We start from the raw sequence: 20833 nt of genomic DNA, 5'->3' as shown, positions 1-20833 counted from the left end.
CTGGGACGCTAGGCTAGGGTGAGTCCTAGCAGGGTGGTGGGTCAGCTGGGACGCTAGGCTAGGGTAAGTCCTAGCAGGGTGGTGGGTCAGCTGGGACGCTAGGCTAGGGTGGGTCCTAGCAGTTTGGTGGGTAGAAGCAATTGAAGATTTAGTGAAACTCCATGAAGTTAAAGAAGCCAACTTTGAGGGACACTACCGCTTCTATACTTTGTCAAAAATGGATGGAAAAAAGGCTACCTACCTCCCCTTTGAGGAGCTGACAAACCTGTTGGAGATGAGCCCAGACCGTACATTCCTTGGCAGTTGAATCAGCAGATCAGTCTACCTTTTCACTATGCTTGGTGAAAAACTGTGCACCAAAAAAGCACATAACATAAAGTACATGAGAGCATTTCGCCATGAAATAAATCTGCTGAGGAAAGTTCATGGTGCAGGTGCCCCTCTGGTGAGGTGCATGGCCTATGATTACCCAGCCATAGTCATGGACTATCACGGGCACACTGATTTCAACGATTTTTCCTAGGAATGTAAGTCTTTCTCAAAGCGAATCCTGGCTTTGATTAAGTTGGCCAAGAGCCTTGAACAAGTTCACGATAAAGGATTCGTCCACATGGATCTTAAAAATCGACAATGTCTTAGTGCAGCATGCAGAGGACGACTCTAATTTCCTTGTTAATATAATCGACTTTGGTCTGGCCCATAAGGGAGGTGAGGATAATTGGGGGTTCGAATCTCAAAGCAAGCATTATGTTCCAGAGACGCACGTCAAAAGCACAGTGTCTTTAAATGAGGATGTGTATTCCTTTGGAGAGTTTATTAGTTTTGTTTCTGATTACTTATAAAATAAGAGTCAGCTGAAGCAGGTGAATGTCCTGGCACAAGAAATGATGGACCTTGAACCAGAGAAGTGACCAAACTTGACCATTGTTCATGAGCGCTTACAAGAAATCACGAATATTAAAACGATACATAAACAACTTAAGAGGCTTGTAGGAGCTTCGGCAGCGGTTCCTGTTATGGTGCGACAAATATTTGCTCGACGCGATTCTTGAGGTGACATCCTGCACTGGTGTGAGACAGTCAGAGACACTTTAATTACCACAACTGACCATTGTACATATATATATATATATATATATATATATATATATATATATATATATATATATATATATATATATATATATATATATATATATATATATTTAGATAAGGCTAAAGAGGTCATTGTGGCATTTATGGATTTGGAAAAGGCGTATGACAGGGTGGATAGGGGGGCAATGTGGCAGATGTTGCAGGTGTATGGTGTGAGGCTCAAGTTAGAGTATGTAGGAAAGAGGGAAATTATTTCCCAGTAAAAGTAGGCCTTAGACAAGGATGTGTGATGTCACCGTGGTTGTTTAATATATTTATAGATGGGGTTGTAAGAGCAGTAAATGGGAGGGGTCTTGGCAAGAGGCGTGGAATTAAAAGATAAAGAATCACACATAAAGTGGGAGTTGTCACAGTTGCTCTTTGCTGATGACACTGTGCTCTTGGGAGATTCTGAAGAGAAGTTGCAGAGATTGGTGGATGAATTTGGTAGGGTGTGCAAAAGAAGAAAATTAAAAGTGAATACAGGAAAGAGTAAGGTAATGAGGATAACAAAAAGATTAGGTGATGAAAGATTGGATATCAGATTGGAGGGAGAGAGTATGGAGGAGGTGAATGTATTCAGATATTTGGGAGTGGACGTGTCAGCGGATGGGTCTATGAAAGATGAGGTGAATCATAGAATTGATGAGGGGAAAAGGGTGAGTGGTGCACTTAGGAGTCTGTGGAGACAAAGAACTTTGTCCTTGGAGGTAAAGAGGGGAATGTATGAGAGTATAGTTTTACCAACGCTCTTATATGGGTGTGAAGCATGGGTGATGAATGTTGCAGAGAGGAGAAGGCTGGAGGCAGTGGAGATGTCATGTCTGAGGGCAATGAGTGGTGTGAATATAATGCAGAGAATTCGTAGTTTGGAAGTTAGGAGGAGGTGCGGGATTACCAAAACTGTTGTCCAGAGGGCTGAGGAAGGGTTGTTGAGGCATGCGTGAGCGCGTTTGATAGGAGTGAATGGAGACAAATGGTTTTTAATACTTGACGTGCTGTTGGAGTGTGAGCAAAGTAACATTTATGAAGGGATTCAGGGAAACCGGCAGGCCGGACTTGAGTCCTGGAGATGGGAAGTACAGTGCCTGCACTCTGAAGGAGGGGTGTTAATGTTGCAGTTTAAAAACCGTAGTGTAAAGCACCCTTCTGGCAAGACAGTGATGGAGTGAATGATGGTGAAAGTTTTTCTTTTTCGGGCCACCCTGCCTTGGTGGGAATCGGCCAGTGTGATAATAAATAAATAAATATATATATATATATATATATATATATATATATATATATATATATATATATATATATATATATATATATATAAGGAGAGAGTTTATATATTATATTACAGTTTATTTAGAGTTTGTTTCTAATTTCTAATGTTTTATAGCGGAAGTATATTTAGTGTTTATTATTGAAAGTTTATTTAGTGATGTCAAGTGAAGGTTTATGCATTACGTAGTGATGAAAGTTTATGATGTGTGTTGTGGTAAGAGTTAATGATGGCTGAGGAGAAGTGACACATTACAAACTGCATTGTACTCAGATATAACCTTTTGAGAATAGTGGTGACAGTATGTCTATTGTGTGGTGGTGATAGTTTGTCTATTGTGTGGTGGTGATAGTTTGTCTATTGTGTGGTGGTGATAGTTTGTCTATTGTGTTGTGGTGACAGTATGTCTATTGTGTTGTGGTGATAGTTTGTCTATTGTGTTGTGGTGATAGTTTGTCTATTGTGTTGTGGTGACAGTATGTCTATTGTGTGGTGGTGATAGTTTGTCTATTGTGTGGTGGTGATAGTTTGTCTATTGTGTTGTGGTGACAGTATGTCTATTGTGTGGTGGTGATAGTTTGTCTATTGTGTGGTGGTGATAGTTTGTCTATTGTGTGGTGGTGATAGTTTGTCTATTGTGTGGTGGTGATAGTTTGTCTATTGTGTGGTGGTGATAGTTTGTCTATTGTGTGGTGGTGATAGTTTGTCTATTGTGTTGTGGTGACAGTATGTCTATTGTGTGGTGGTGATAGTTTGTCTATTGTGTGGTGGTGATAGTTTGTCTATTGTGTGGTGGTGATAGTTTGTCTATTGTGTGGTGGTGATAGTTTGTCTATTGTGTTGTGGTGACAGTATGTCTATTGTGTGGTGGTGATAGTTTGTCTATTGTGTGGTGGTGATAGTTTGTCTATTGTGTGGTGGTGATAGTTTGTCTATTGTGTTGTGGTGACAGTATGTCTATTGTGTGGTGGTGATAGTTTGTCTATTGTGTGGTGGTGATAGTTTGTCTATTGTGTTGTGGTGACAGTATGTCTATTGTGTTGTGGTGATAGTTTGTCTATTGTGTTGTGGTGATAGTTTGTCTATTGTGTTGTGGTGACAGTATGTCTATTGTGTGGTGGTGATAGTTTGTCTATTGTGTGGTGGTGATAGTTTGTCTAATGTGTTGTGGTGACAGTATGTCTATTGTGTGGTGGTGATAGTTTGTCTATTGTGTGGTGGTGATAGTTTGTCTATTGTGTGGTGGTGATAGTTTGTCTATTGTGTGGTGGTGATAGTTTGTCTATTGTGTGGTGGTGATAGTTTGTCTATTGTGTGGTGGTGATAGTTTGTCTATTGTGTTGTGGTGACAGTATGTCTATTGTGTGGTGGTGATAGTTTGTCTATTGTGTGGTGGTGATAGTTTGTCTATTGTGTGGTGGTGATAGTTTGTCTATTGTGTGGTGGTGATAGTTTGTCTATTGTGTTGTGGTGATAGTTTGTCTATTGTGTGGTGGTGATAGTTTGTCTATTGTGTGGTGGTGATAGTTTGTCTATTGTGTGGTGGTGATAGTTTGTCTATTGTGTGGTGGTGATAGTTTGTCTATTGTGTGGTGGTGATAGTTTGTCTATTGTGTGGTGGTGATAGTTTGTCTATTGTGTGGTGGTGATAGTTTGTCTATTGTGTGGTGGTGATAGTTTGTCTATTGTGTGGTGGTGATAGTTTGTCTATTGTGTGGTGGTGATAGTTTGTCTATTGTGTGGTGGTGATAGTTTGTCTATTGTGTGGTGGTGATAGTTTGTCTATTGTGTTGTGGTGATAGTTTGTCTATTGTGTGGTGGTGATAGTTTGTCTATTGTGTTGTGGTGATAGTTTGTCTATTGTGTGGTGGTGATAGTTTGTCTATTGTGTTGTGGTGATAGTTTGTCTATTGTGTGGTGGTGATAGTTTGTCTATTGTGTGGTGGTGATAGTTTGTCTATTGTGCTGTGGTGATAGTTTGTCTATTGTGTTGTGGTGATAGTTTGTCTATTGTGTTGTGGTGATAGTTTGTCTATTGTGTTGTGGTGATAGTTTGTCTATTGTGTTGTGGTGATAGTTTGTCTATTGTGTGATGGTGATAGTTTGTCTAGTGTGTGATGGTGATAGTTTGTCTAGTGTGAAGTGGTGATAGTTTCTGCTGAAGAGGACCCCAGCAGGACCCCAGCAGGACCCCAGCAGGACCCCAGCAGGACCCCAGCAGGACCCCAGCAGGACCCCAGCAGGACCCCAGCAGGACCCCAGCAGGACCCCAGCAGAACCCCAGCAGGACCCCAGCAGGACCCCAGCAGGACCCCAGCAGGACCCCAGCAGGACCCCAGCAGGACCCCAGCAGGACCCCAGCAGGACCCCAGCAGGACCCCAGCAGAACCCCAGCAGGACCCCAGCAGGACCCCAGCAGGACCCCAGCAGGACCCCAGCAGGACCCCAGCAGGACCCCAGCAGGACCCCAGCAGGACCCCAGCAGGACCCCAGCAGGGGGTCAAAACAAACAGATCAATTAATTTTCAAAGTTTCTGTCCCTATATTCTGTTTATCTTTGCATAGTTTACTTTTGTTTTGTTTGACTTTAAAGTTATCTTCATCGAGTTAAAATTGTTTTAAAAATTCATTTAACCTAATTTTATTTTCCTTTCAGTTTTAACTTTATTTTTTAATTAATATTTCCCTCAGTGACATTCAGCTGCTGTCGTTTTCCCAATGTCAGTTTTCCCTGCTCGCTTATGCAGCTTTTGTCCCAGTATGTAGCTGGGCACTGTGTCAGATGTCTTCTTACAGTCCAAGAATATGCAGTCTGCCCGTCCCTCTCTCTTCTGTCTTAAGCAAGGTTGCCAGACACGACTTACCACCTCTACAACTGTTGACTGGTCCTTACAAAATCAGTCTTCCTGTGTGTTGTAGCACTCTTCTGAACACCTTAGCCACTGTCAAGTGTTGAGTTATGGTACACTGTGCTGTCAAGTGTTGAGTTATGGTACACTATGCTGTCAAGTGTTGAGTTATGGTAAACTATGCTGTCAAGTGTTGAGTTATGGTACACTATGCTGTCAAGTGTTGAGTTATGGTACACTACACTGTCAAGTGTTGAGTTATGGTACACTATGCTGTCAAGTGTTGAGTTATGGTATACTATGCTGTCAAGTGTTGAGCTATGGTACACTATGCTGTCAAATGTTGAGCTATGGTACACTATACTGTCAAGTGTTGAGCTATGGTACACTATACTGTCAAGTGTTGAGCTATGGTACACTATACTGTCAAGTGTTGAGTTATGGTACACTATGCTGTCAAGTGTTGAGCTGTCAAGTGTTGAGCTATGGTACACTATACTGTCAAGTGTTGAGTTATGGTACACTATGCTGTCAAGTGTTGAGCTATGGTACACTATACTGTCAAGTGTTGAGTTATGGTACACTATACTGTCAAGTGTTGAGCTATGGTACACTATACTATCAAGTGTTGAGTTATGGTACATTAAAGCACCTTCCATTATGGCTGCCGCAGCAACTTGCTCTCAGTGTTTATGTTCTCACCTGCGTCTCACCATCCACAGCGACCTTCATGAAACAGAAGAAGGGCGGAGCAGTATCTTGACGTCATAGCATAAACAGAGACCTCTCCATGACGTCACACCCCAATTACGTCGATAATCACACGCTAGCTGGATCCCCTAACACATATCAGCTGTAATCACTGCCTCATTTGACTACTGGAAGGGTTGTAGAGGCTGGAATCATTCGATGGGAGGAGGATATTGATGTGTTTTCTAAACTGAGAAAATGCGAACTGAGACAAGACCTCTTAACATTATTCCAACTAAATTAATTTTACTTCTGTTTTGCAGATGCAAAAAAAAAAAAAAAACATGAACTTGGACACCTCATTTTGAGGGTTGAATCTCAAATACCAGGCCAAGGTGAACACACGCACACAAACACACACACACACACACACACACACACACACACACACACACACACACACACACACACACACACACACACACACACACACACACACGGGCCAGAGACTATAAACCTCACTCAAGGAAAAAGATCTTGGGGTAAGTATAACACCAGGCACATCTCCTGAAGCGCACATCAACCAAATAACTGCTGCAGCATATGGGCGCCTAGCAAACCTCAGAACAGCATTCCGACATCTTAATAAGGAATCGTTCAGGACCCTGTATACCGTGTACGTTAGGCCCATATTGGAGTATGCGGCACCAGTTTGGAACCCACACCTAGCCAAGCACGTAAAGAAACTAGAGAAAGTGCAAAGGTTTGCAACAAGACTAGTTCCAGAGTTAAGAGGTATGTCCTACGAGGAGAGGTTAAGGGAAATCAACCTGACGACACTGGAGGACAGGAGAGATAGGGGGGACATGATAACGACATACAAAATACTGAGAGGAATTGACAAGGTGGACAAAGACAGGATGTTCCAGAGATGGGACACAGCAACAAGGGGACACAGTTGGAAGGTGAAGACACAGATGAATCACAGGGATGTTAGGAAGTATTTCTTCAGCCACAGAGTAGTCAGGAAGTGGAATAGTTTGGGAAGCGATGTAGTGGAGGCAGGATCCATACATAGCTTTAAGCAGAAGTATGATAAAGCTCACGGTTCAGGGAGAGTGACCTAGTAGCGACCAGTGAAGAGGCGGGGCCAGGAGCTTGGAATCGACCCTTGCAACCTCAACTAGGTGAGTACAACTAGGTGAGCACACACACACACACACACACACACACACACACACACACACACACACACACACACACACACACACACATACACATACACACACACACACACACACACAATCATCAGGAGGAGAGTGGTGGAGCACCTAGAAAGACACAAGCTTTTAAACGACAACCAGCACGGTTTCGGGGAAGGAAAATCCTGTGTCACAAACCTACTGAAGTTTTATGACAAGGTAAGAGAAGTAAGACACGAGAGAGTAGGGTGGATAGACTGCATTTTCTTTGACTGAAAGAAGGTCTTCGACACAGTTCCTCACAAGAGGTTAATGCAAAAGCTAGAGGATCAGGTACGCAAAATAGGAAAGGCACTGCAGTGGATCAGAGAATACCTGACATGGAGGTAACAACGAGTTATGGTACGTGACGAGGTGTCAGAGTGGGCGTCTGTGACGAGCAGAGTTCCACAGGGGTTAGTCCTAGAACCTGTGCTGTTTTTGGTATATGTGAATGACATATACCAAAAGTGACCCTGTTTGCAGATAATGTGAAGTTAATGAGAAGAATTAAATCGGTCGAGGATCAAGCAGGTCTTCAAAGAGACCTGGACAGGCTACAAGCCTGGTCAAGCAGCTGGCTCCTTGAATTTAACCCCGCCAAATGCAAAGTCATGAAGATCGGGGAAGTGCAAAGAAGATCACAGACAGAGTTTAGTCTAGGTGGCCAAAGATTGCAAATCTCTCTCAAGGAAAAAGAACTTGGGGTGGGTATAATACCGAGCATATCTCCTGATGAGCACATCAGTCAGATAATTGTTGCAGCATACGGGAGTTTGGAAAACCTGAGAATAGCGTTCTGATACCTCAGTAAGGAATCGTTCAAGACTCCGTACACCTTATACGTCAGGCCCATACTGGAGTATGCAGCACCAGTTTGGAATCTACATCTGCTCAAGCACGTCAAGAAATTAGAGAAAGTGTAAAGGTTTGCAACAAGACTAGTCCCAGAGCTACGAAGAAAGAGTAAGGGAAATCGGCCTGACGACACTGGAGGACAGGAGGGTCAGGATAACGACAAGGAATTGATAACGACGAGGAATTGATAAGGTGGACAAAGACAGGATGTTCCAGAAATGGGACACAGAAACAAAGGGTCACAATTGGAAGTTGATGACTCGTATGAGTCAAAGGGATGTTAGAAAGCATTTCTTCAGTCATAGAATTGTCAGGAAATGGAATAGCCTAGAAAGTGACGTAGTGGAAGCAGGAACCTTACATAGTTTTAAGACGAGGTTTGATAAAGCTCATGAAGCAGGGAGAGAGAGGACGTAGTAGCAATCAGTGAAGATGCAGGGCCAGGAGCTATGACTCGACCCCTGCAGCCACAAATAGGTGAGTACACACACACACACACACACACACACACACACACACACACACACACACACACACACACACACACACACACACACACACACACACACACACATCGGCTCGCTCCAAAAATAACCATCGAGGGTAAACAAAAGCATTCTCGAAAACAAACCCAGGTGGAGCCCGCACGGGAGCCGGAAGGGTGTGGTCACGGGAGCCAGACAGGTGTGGTCAGGTGATCTTGACAGGTGTACCCACGGGAGCCAGATTGGTGTGGTCGCCTGATCCCAACAGGTGTAGCCGCGGGAGCCAGACTGGTGTGGCCACGGACTTGACCCACCAGGATGATCTATGGTGGATGGTGTTATCTCCAGGATCACAGCTGTCAGCCTTGTGGTATGTGACTGTACATTATGAGGAAGTGTCTTACAGCGCCTGGGAAATAGGAGGCAATCAACACTGATTCAAAGAAGTACTGGTGCAACTCCATGTTCCTTGGATCAAGATCCCTTGAAGAAGCTGTGCCACGAGGGTGTAAACAAGACGACAGTTACTTGTCATACTACGGGAGGCTTAACAGAAAAATAACAATAGTGCCGAAGATGAAGACAGCCTCTCTAACATCTACTCTAATGTATATGAGAGTGTATATGGAACAGTGAAGCCTGAGTAGAGAATGTATCGAGAGGGTGCCGGGAACAGGGTCTGAGGAATATAGCTACAGGAGGACTCACCCAGGAAACAGAGAAAACTCACCAAGGACATAAGGGTTAAGGTCAAGTCTTTTATTTGGTCAGATTTTCCCTGTAAGTAAAGTTTGCTCAAGTAGACTTTAAACGAGACTTTGCGCTGGATTTAGAGTGAGACTGAAAGTCAGACTTATTTATACTTGTGCGTTTGGTCACAATTTGTCAACGATAGGCTCCTCTTGACAGAAAGACATGGTTATGAACACAAATTCACCAGACAGGAGGGACGACCCAGGTGTTTACCGTGGGACAGAAAGATGCCATGGCTCTGGCTTACACACCTCTGAAAGACAGGCGGTCCCAGTGTTTACCCTGTGTCAGAATGAGGTCCTGGCACCTCCCGACATGCTGCTGCCCACCTCACAAAAGGCATTTGAATACGAAGAGTTGTTGACGTGATAGAAGTATTGAACAGTTGAGTGCAACAGAAGCACTCTCAACTTATCAATCATTCGATCCAAACGCACTTGACAGCCACACACACAACTTGACAGCCACACACACAACTTGAGGCCACACTTAGGAGAGGGGAAGGAAGAAGGGGGTATGCAAACTTATTCCAGCAGGTCACATACAGAATAGGAGACCCCGTTCACAATAGATAGCCACACTCAGAATAGACCTCAGTCAGAACAAGGGCTGGAGGGGAGGGGGCCACAATCAGAACAAGAACTGGAGGGTGGAGGAGGCCACAATCAGAACAAGGACTATAGGATGGAGGAGGTCTCAATCAGAACAAGTACTGGATAGTGGGAGGTGGGGCAGGAAGGACACAATCAGAACAAGGACTGGAGGGTGGGAGGTGGGTAGGGAGGCCTCAATCAGAACAAGGACTGAAGGGTGGGAGAGGCCAGAATCAGAACAAGGACTGGAGGGTGGGAGGTGGGTAGGGAGGCCACAATCAGAGCAGTCATGCCCAGGGAATGATTTGGACTAACAATGGGCAGGATGGCAGATATTGACGGAGAGTTTTGCAACAAGAGAGAGAAAGAGAAGTCCGTATTGCAGAGGCCGGGCCATGTTAGAGGGGGAGGGGAGGGGGAGGGGGAGGGGGGCTTATTTTGGGCTTGGATCAATAAAGTTGGCTGCTAGGGGAGGGGAAGGAGGAGGGGAAGAGGGGAGAGGGGAAAAAGAGGGAATGGAGAGAAAAAGAGAGAATGGTGAGAAAGTGAGAGAGAGAGAGAGAGAGAGAGAGAGAGAGAGAGAGAGAGAGAGAGAATGGGAACTATTACAAAAGGAGGAAAGAAAGAAATAATAATAATAATAATAGTAATAATAATAATAATAATAATAATAATAATAATAATAATAATAATAATAATTATTATTTTGGGCTTGGATCAATAAAGTTGGCTGCTAGGGGAGGGGAAGGAGGAGGGGAAGAGGGGAGAGGGGAAAAAGAGGGAATGGAGAGAAAAAGAGAGAATGGTGAGAAAGTGAGAGAGAGAGAGAGAGAGAGAGAGAGAGAGAGAGAGAGAGAGAGAGAGAGAGAGAGAATGGGAACTATTACAAAAGGAGGAAAGAAAGGAATAATAATAATAATAATAGTAATAATAATAATAATAATAATAATAATAATAATAATAATAATAATAATAATAATAATAATAATAATAATAACAATAATAATAATAATAATAATAATAATAATAATAATAATAATAATAATAATAATAATAATAATAATAATTATTATTATTATTATTATTATTATTATTATTATTATTATTATTATTATTATAATTATGATAACAATTCATAACAATAATTTTAAACTAGTTATAAATCAATTATAGAACTTTAAAGATAAGCTCTCTCTCTCTCTCTCTCTCTCTCTCTCTCTCTCTCTCTCTCTCTCTCTCTCTCTCTCTCTCTCTCTCATAACCAAGTTCATTTATTCACTTGAAATATGTACAGCATCCGTCGTTTATATACCATAGACACACAGAACCACAGAACAATAGACCTATACACACACAGAACCATAAAAACAACAGAACCACAACGAGAACCAAAGATCTATGGAAGAGCCGAACAAGAGGACTATATAACAACATTTATATACACCCACAATGGGTCAATAATCTAAATTGATCAATATTTAAGATGAGCTTTATCCATGAGAGAACAATGTGGTCAGTGAGAAATATTTTTACCTCTCGTCTGAGTGATTGCTTCTCGATATAGACTGACGTAGCTGACAGCTGTCAGCCTGGCGGTATGGGGTTCAATACAGCTGTGAGTCTGGCAGAATTGGGTTCAATACAGGTGTGAGCCTGGCAGTATAGGGTTCAACAGAGCTGTCGGCCTGACAGTATGGGGTTCAATACAGTTGTTACAGTTGTTAGCCTGGCGGTATGGGGTTCAGTACTGCTGTCATCCTGGTAATATGTGGCTATAGGCAGCTGTCAGTCTGGCAGTATGGAGCCAGACAGGAACGAGGGGGCCAAACAGGAACGAGGGGACCAGACAGGAACGAGAGGACCAGACAGGAACGAGAGGACCAGACAGGAACGAGAGGACCAGACAGGAACGAGAGGACCAGACAGGAACGAGAGGACCAGACAGGAACGAGAGGACCAGACAGGAACGAGAGGACCAGACAGGAACGAGAGGACCAGACCCAAAACTTAATGTGGCTGCAGCACGATCCTATTTTGAATTACAGCACCACGCTAGTGTGGCCACACCCCGGCCACACCCTGGCCACACCCTGGCCACACCTAGGCCACACCCCGACCACACCTCAGCTTCACCCTGGCCACACCCTGACCACACCCCGATCACACCCTGACCAAACCCTGGTCACACCCTGGCAACACCCTAGCCACATCCTGGCCACACCCTGGTCACACCTCGGCCACACTCTGGCCACACACCGGCCACACCCTGGCCACATCCCAGCGACATTCCTTACAATAGTGTCATAATGGCCACATTCTTTACGATAGAGGCGAACCATACCTTACTACCACAGTATCAGAAATGAGGAAGATCTCATAACTGTCATGCGACTGTTGGGGTGCCAAGCATCCTCCCTCCCTGTCTCCCTACCTCCCTGTCATCCTCCCTTTCTCTCTCTCCTTCGTTACTGCTTCCTTCATTTCCTGTAACATTTCCTGTATCTTTACTTCCTGTCTTCTCACTGCCTTCCTCAGGCTGTGCCTCACTCCCTTCCTGGCTACTCCTCTCCTTTCCTGCCTCTTTGCAGCGGTAATTACCTTATCAACAGCACAAGCTATACCATTATTGCACCTACCACCACCACCACTACAACTACCACCACCACCACTACAACTACCACCACCAGCACTACAACTACCACCACCACCACTACAACTACCACCACCACCACTACAACTACCACCACCACCACTACAACTACCACCACCACCACTACAACTACCACCACCACCACTACAACTACCACCACCACCACTACAACTACCACCACCAGCACTACAACTACCACCACCACCACTACAACTACCACCACCACCACTACAACTACCATCACCACCACAACTACCACCACCAACACTACAACTACCACCACCACCACTACAACTACCACCACCACCACTACAACTACCACCACCACCACTACAACTACCACCACCACCACTACAACTACCACCACCAGCACTACAACTACCATTACCACCACAACTACCACCACCAACACTACAACTACCATCACCACCACAACTACCACCACCACCACTACAACTACCACCACCACCACTACAACTACCACCATCACCACCACAACTACCACCACCACCACTACAACTACCACCACCACCACTACAACTACCACCACCACCACTACAACTACCACCACCAGCACTACAACTACCACCACCAGCACTACAACTACCATCACCACCACAACTACCACCACCAACACTACAACTACCATCACCACCACAACTACCACCACTGCCATCACCACCACAACTACCACCACTGCCATCACCACCACAACTACCACCACTGCCATCACCACTACAGCTACCATCACCACCACAACTACCACCACTACCATCACCACCACAACTACCACCACTGCCATCACCACCACAACTACCACCACCACCACAACTACCACCACCACAACTACCATCACCACTACAACTGCCACCACCACCACAACTGCCACCACCACCACAACTACCACCACCACAACTACCACCACCACAACTACCACCACCACAACTACCACCACCACAACTACCACCACTACAACTATCGCCACCACCACAACTACTACCACCACCGCCACCACAACTACTACCACCACCACTACCACAACTACCATCACCGCTACAACTGCCACCACCACCACAACTGCCACCACCACCACAACTACCACCACCACAACTACCACCACCACAACTACCACCACCACAACTACCACCACTACAACTATCGCCACCACCACAACTACTACCACCGCCACCACCACAACTACTACCACCACCACTACCACTACCACCCCCCCCACACCACCACCACTACCACCACCCCCCCACCACCACTACTACCACCACCACCCACACCACCAACACTACCACCACCACCCACACCACCACCACTAACACACCCACCCCCACCACCACCACTACCACCACCCCCACACCACCACCACTACCACCACCACGCACACCACCACCACTATCACCCCCACCCACACCACCACCACTACAACCACAACCCACACCACCACCACTACCACCCCACCCCCACCACCACTACCACCACCATCCACACCACCACCACTACCACCCCACCCACACCACCACCACTACCACCACCACCCACACCACCACCACTATCACCCCCACCCACACCACCACCACTACCACCACCACCCACACAACCACCACTATCACCCCCACCCACACCACCACCACCCACACTACCACCACTACCACCCCAACCACACCACCACCACTACCACCACCCCCACACCACCAGCACTACCACCCCACCCACACTACCACCACTACCACCACCACCCACACCACCACCACTACCACCACCACCCACACCAACACCACTATCACCCTCACCCACACCACCACCACTACCACCACCACCCACACCACCACCACTATCACCCCCACCCACACCACCACCACTACAACCACCACCCACACCACCACCACTATCACCCCCACCCACACCACCACCACTACCACCACCACGCACACCACCACCACTATCACCCCCACCCACACCACCACCTCCCACACCACCACCACTACCACCCCAACTACACCACCACCACTACCACCACCACCCACACCACCACAACCACCACCCACACCACCACCACTACCACCACCACCCACACCACCACCACTACCACCACCACCCACACCACCACCACTACCACCTCCACCCACACCACCACTACTACCACCACCACCCACACCACCGCTACTACCACCACCACCAACACCACCACCACTACCACCACCACCCACATCACCACCACTACCACCACCACCCACACCACCACTACTACCACCACCACCAACACCACCACCACTACCACCACCACCCACATCACCACCACTACCACCACCACCCACACCACCACCACTACAACCCCACCCACACCACCACTACTACCACCACCACCCACACCACCACCACTACCACCCTACCCACACCACCACTACTACCACCACCACCCACACCACCACCACTTCCACCACCACCCACACCACCACCACTACTACCACCACCCACACCACCACCACCCACACCACCACCACTATCACCCCCACCCACACCACCACCACCCACACCACCACTACTATCACCACCATCCACACCATCATCACTACCACCACCACCCACACCACCACCACTACCACTCCCACGCACACCACCACCACTACCACCACCACCCACACCACCACCACTACCACTCCCACGCACACCACCACCACTACCACCACCACCCACACCACCACCACTACCACACCACCACCACTACCACACCACCACCGTCCCTAACCCACAATAACCATACATTATACAGACGAACATATCCCATGTGACTTTTACCATTTTAAAGATAAGCAATTTTTAAGGTACATAAAGGCCATTTAATGGAACCATTTTGCCTAAGTCAATGGCTCTCGTGTGCACAGAACTACGTCCTTATACCTTCACTATGTTGCTGCAATGACTTTATAAAATGGAAAAGCGAGTTTATGGACTTTCTGTATATTTGTCAGCTTTGTATAGGATACAGTGACTCTGTATAAACTGTTATATGCGCTCCGTTTATTGCACTGGTTGTGTGTTTGGGAAATGTTACGGAAGATTAAAATAGTGAAAGGTGTGACGACCAGTGTTACCAGACATGACGTGACGACCAGTGTTACAAGACATGACGTGACGACCAGTGTTACCAGACATGACGTGACTGCCAGTGTTACTAGACATGACTTGATGACCAGTGTTACCAGACATGACGTGACGACTAGTGTTACTAGACATGACATGACGACCAGTGTTACCAGACATGACGTGACGACCAGTGTTACCAGACATGACGTGACAGCCAGTGTTACCAGACATGACGTGAGGACCAGTGTTACTAGACATGACGTGACGGCCAGTGTTACCAGACATGACGTGACTGCCAGTGTTACCAGACATGACGTGAGGACCAGTGTTACCAGACATGACGTGACGGCCAGTGTTACCAGACATGACGTGAGGACCAGTGTTACCAGACATGACGTGACGGCCAGTGTTACCAGACATGACGTGACTGCCAGTGTTACTAGACATGACGTGACGACCAGTGTTACCAGACATGACGTGACTGCCAGTGTTACTAGACATGACTTGATGACCAGTGTTACCAGACATGACGTGACGACTAGTGTTACTAGACATGACATGACGACCAGTGTTACCAGACATGACGTGACGACCAGTGTTACCAGACATGACGTGACGACCAGTGTTACTAGACATGACGTGACGACCAGTGTTACCAGACATGACGTGACGACCAGTGTTACTAGACATGACGTGACGACCAGTGTTACCAGACATGACGTGACGACCAGTGTTACCAGACATGACGTGACGACCAGTGTTACCAGACATGACGTGACGACCAGTGTTACCAGACATGACGTGACAACCAGTGTTACCAGACATGACGTGACGACCAGTGTTACCAGACATGACGTGACGACCAGTGTTACTAGACATGACGTGAGGACCAGTGTTACCAGACATGACGTGAGGACCAGTGTTACCAGACATGACGTGACGACCAGTGTTACTAGACATGACGTGACGACCAGTGTTACCAGACATGACGTGAGGACCAGTGTTACCAGACATGACGTGACGGCCAGTGTTACCAGACATGACGTGAGGACCAGTGTTACCAGACATGACGTGACGACCAGTGTTACCAGACATGACGTGAGGACCAGTGTTACCAGACATGACGTGACGGCCAGTGTTACCAGACATGACGTGAGGACCAGTGTTACCAGACATGACGTGACGACCAGTGCTACCAGACATGACTTGATGACCAGTGTTACCATGACGTGACGACCAGTGTTGCCAGACATGACGTGACGACCAGTGTTACCAACCATGACGTGACGATCAGTGTTACCAGACATGACGTGACGACTAGTGTTACCAGACATGACGTGACGACCAGTGTTACCAGACATGACGTGACGACCAGTGTTACCAAACATGAAGTGCGACCAGTGTTACCAGACATGACGTGACGACCAGTGTTACCAAACATGACGTGACGATCAGTGTTACCAAACACGAGAGACGTGATTATCCTCTGGGTTCGGAGGCGTGAAGAGTTCAAGCAACTCCCGAGTCTATGTCGTCAGTGCATACGGTCGATAATGAGAGATGTCTAGCTGGCCGGGATGTTGGGTGGGGAGGGAGCAAATGACGTCACTGCTGCCAGCAACAATAGGTCAGTAGATCCAGGCTGAGTTACTATTGATTATTTAGTAGTTATACTAGCATCGGAAATGAGCTGTTCTGAGGTTGATGTCAGACTGGCCAGGTCGAAGTCACACTCACCGACGTCCTTATTTTTACGAGGTCAGGCCTAAGATTTGCTACTTGTAACAACTAAGGGCCCAGGACTCCTGTGTTTACAAGCTGGGGACCCAGGACTCCTGTGTTTACAAGCTGGGGACCCAGGACTCCTGTGTTTACAAGCTGGGGACCCAGGACTCCTGTGTTTACAAGCTGGGGACCCAGGACTCCTGTGTTTACAAGCTGGGGACCCAGGAATCCTTTGTTTACAAGCTGGGGACCCAGGACTCCTGTGTTTACTAGCTGGGGACCCAGGACTCCTGTGGTTACAAGCTGGGGACCCAGGACTCCTGTGTTTACAAGCTGGGGACCCAGGACTCCTGTGTTTACAAGCTGGGGACCCAGGACTCCTGTGTTTACAAGCTGGGGACCCAGGACTCCTGTGTTTACAAGCTGGGGACCCAGGACTCCTGTGTTTACAAGCTGGGGACCCAGGACTCCTGTGTTTCCAAGCTGGAGACCCAGGACTCCTGTGTTTACAAGCTGGGGACCCAGGACTCCTGTGTTTACAAGCTGGGGACCCAGGAATCCTTTGTTTACAAGCTGGGGACCCAGGACTCCTGTGTTTACAAGCTGGGGACCCAGGACTCCTGTGTTTACATGCTGGGGACCCAGGAATCCTTTGTTTACAAGCTGGGGGCCCAGGACTTCTGTGTTTACAAGCTGAGGACCCAGGACTCCTGTGTTTACAAGCTGGGGACCCAGGACTTCTGTGTTTACAAACTGGAGACCCAGGACTCCTGTGTTTACAAGCTGAGGACCCAGGACTCCTGTGTTTACAAGCTGGGGACCCAGGACTTCTGTATTTACAAGCTAGGGACCCAGCGTTCCTGTGTTTACAAGCAAGGGACCAGCGTTCCTGTGTTTACAAGATAGGACCTAGCGTTCCTGTGTTTACAAGCTAGGGGCCCAGCGTTCCTGTGTTTACAAGCTAGGGACCCAGCGTTCCTGTGTTTACAAGCTAGGGACCCAGCGTTCCTATGTTTACAAGCTAGGGACCCAGCGTTCCTGTGTTTACAAGCTAGGGACCCAGCGTTCCTGTGTTTACAAGCTAGGGACCCAGCATTCCTGTGTTTACAAGCTATGACCCAGCGTTCCTGTGTTTACAAGCTAGGGACCCAGCGTTCCTGTGTTTACAAGCTAGGAACCCAGCGTTCCTGTCTTTACAAGCTAGGGACCCAGCGTTCCTGTGTATACAAGCTAGGAACCCAGCGTTCCTGTGTTTACAAGCTAGGGACCCAGCGTTCCTGTGTTTACAAGCTAGGACCCAGCTTTCCTGTGTTTACAAGCAAGGAACCCAGCGTTCATGTGTTTACAAGCTAGGGACCCAGCGTTCCTGTGTTTACAAGCTAGGACCCAGCGTTCCTGTGTTTGTGTTTGTTTACAAGCTAGGACCCAGCGTTCCTGTGTTTACAAGCTAGGGACCCAGCGTTCCTGTGTTTACAAGCTAGGACCCAGCTTTCCTGTGTTTACAAGCTAGGTACCCAGCGTTCCTATGTTTACAAGCTAGGGACCCAGCGTTCCTGTGTTTACAAGCTAGGGACCCAGCGTTCCTGTGTTTACAAGCTAGGACCCAGCTTTCCTGTGTTTACAAGCAAGGAACCCAGCGTTCATGTGTTTACAAGCTAGGGACCCAGCGTTCCTGTGTTTACAAGCTAGGACCCAGCGTTCCTGTGTTTACAAGCTAGGACCCAGCGTTCCTGTGTTTACAAGCTAGGGACCCAGCGTTCCTGTGTTTACAAACTAGGGACCCAGCGTTCCTGTGTTTACAAGCTAGGACCCAGCGTTCCTGTGTTTACAAGCTAGGGACCCAGCGTTCCTGTGTTTACAAACTAGGGACCCAGCGTTCCTGTGTTTACAAGTTAGGGACCCAGCGTTCCTGTGTTTACAAGCTAGGACCCAGCGTTCCTGTGTTTACAAGCTAGGGACCCAGCGTTCCTGTGTTTACAAGCTAGGAACCCAGCGTTCCTGTGTTTACAAGCTAGGACCCAGCGTTCCTGTGTTTACAAGCTAGGGACCCAGCGTTCCTGTGTTTACAAGCTAGGGACCCAGCGTTCCTGTGTTTACAAGCTAGGAACCCAGCGTTCCTGTGTTTACAAGCTAGGAACCCAGCGTTCCTGTGTTTACAAGCTAGGGACCCAGCGTTCCTGTGTTTACAAGCTAGGAACCCAGCGTTCCTGTGTTTACAAGCTAGGGACCCAGCGTTCCTGTGTTTACAAGCTAGGGACCCAGCGTTCCTGTGTTTACAAGCTAGGGACCCAGCGTTCCTGTGTTTACAAGCTAGGACCCAGCGTTCCTGTGTTTACAAGCTAGGGACCAAGCGTTCCTGTGTTTACAAGCTAGGACCCAGCGTTCCTGTGTTTACAAGCTAGGAACCCAGCGTTCCTGTGTTTACAAGCTAGGAACCCAGCGTTCCTGTGTTTACAAGCTAGGGACCCAGCGTTCCTGTGTTTACAAGCTAGGGACCCAGCGTTCCTGTGTTTACAAGCTAGGGACCCAGCGTTCCTGTGTTTACAAGCTAGGACCCAGCGTTCCTGTGTTTACAAGCTAGGGACCCAGCGTTCCTGTGTTTACAAGCTAGGGACCCAGCGTTCCTGTGTTTACAAGCTAGGACCCAGCGTTCCTGTGTTTACAAGCTAGGGACCCAGCGTTCCTGTGTTTACAAGCTAGGGACCCAGCGTTCCTGTGTTTACAAGCTAGGGACCCAGCGTTCCTGTGTTTACAAGGTGAGGGATGTTACCTACCACAACTCACCTAAGAGCCTTCAATATTTTCTCTTCAGTAATGTGAACTAGACATAGAACCAGATAAAGTTGGAGTCAGCTATGAATCTGTGATTTCAATTGGCCAATTGATTGAGTTTCATTAATGTTTGGATGTTGTGTAATTACGTTGTAGCAGCAAGTCATTACCAGTGTTTGCAAATAACATTTTTGAGAATGGGACCAGCAGAGTGTAGTTGCTGTGGTACGGCAGCTGTCTTCTGGCTGTCTACCAGGTGAAGCCAGGTATGATACCTCGACAACAGTGGTACTGCAGGAAGGTCACCCAAACACACACAAACACACACACACGTGTGTGTGTGGTTAGTATCTACTAGCTAGTAGAACACTGCTGTCTACTAGCTAGTAGAACACTGCTGTCTACTAGCTAGTAGAACACTGCTGTCTACTAGCTAGTAGAACACTGCTGTCTACTAGCTAGTAGAACACTGCTGTCTACTAGCTAGTAGAACACTGCTGTCTACTAGCTAGTAGAACACTGCTGTCTACTAGCCAGCAGGACACTAGCTACTAGAGAACACCGAGGAGAACTAAGAAATAATTACTAGCAAGCTCTTTTTAAAAATCGACAAATAAATTAGTGTTGTTATCGCATTCTTGATCTCGTCTCACGCTTAGCAGAATAATAAATGATTTTAAAGATAGAAAGAGAGAGAGAGAGAGAGAGAGAGAGAGA

The 20833-nt window shown here is 47.1% G+C and overlaps 1 protein-coding gene across 2 annotated transcripts in view; it reads right to left on the bottom strand.

The window, feature by feature from the left end:
* Ih (hyperpolarization activated cyclic nucleotide gated potassium channel Ih) overlaps positions 1–20833 on the bottom strand; it is a 632623-nt gene that overhangs the window by 430470 nt on the left and 181320 nt on the right. The gene's annotated exons all lie outside the window — the stretch shown is intronic.

Source organism: Cherax quadricarinatus, chromosome 16 (assembly GCF_038502225.1).
Source record: "Cherax quadricarinatus isolate ZL_2023a chromosome 16, ASM3850222v1, whole genome shotgun sequence".
NCBI lineage: Eukaryota > Metazoa > Arthropoda > Malacostraca > Decapoda > Parastacidae > Cherax > Cherax quadricarinatus.
Note: the sequence above shows the minus strand (reverse complement) of the source record. Positions and strands in the feature narration are given on the sequence as shown.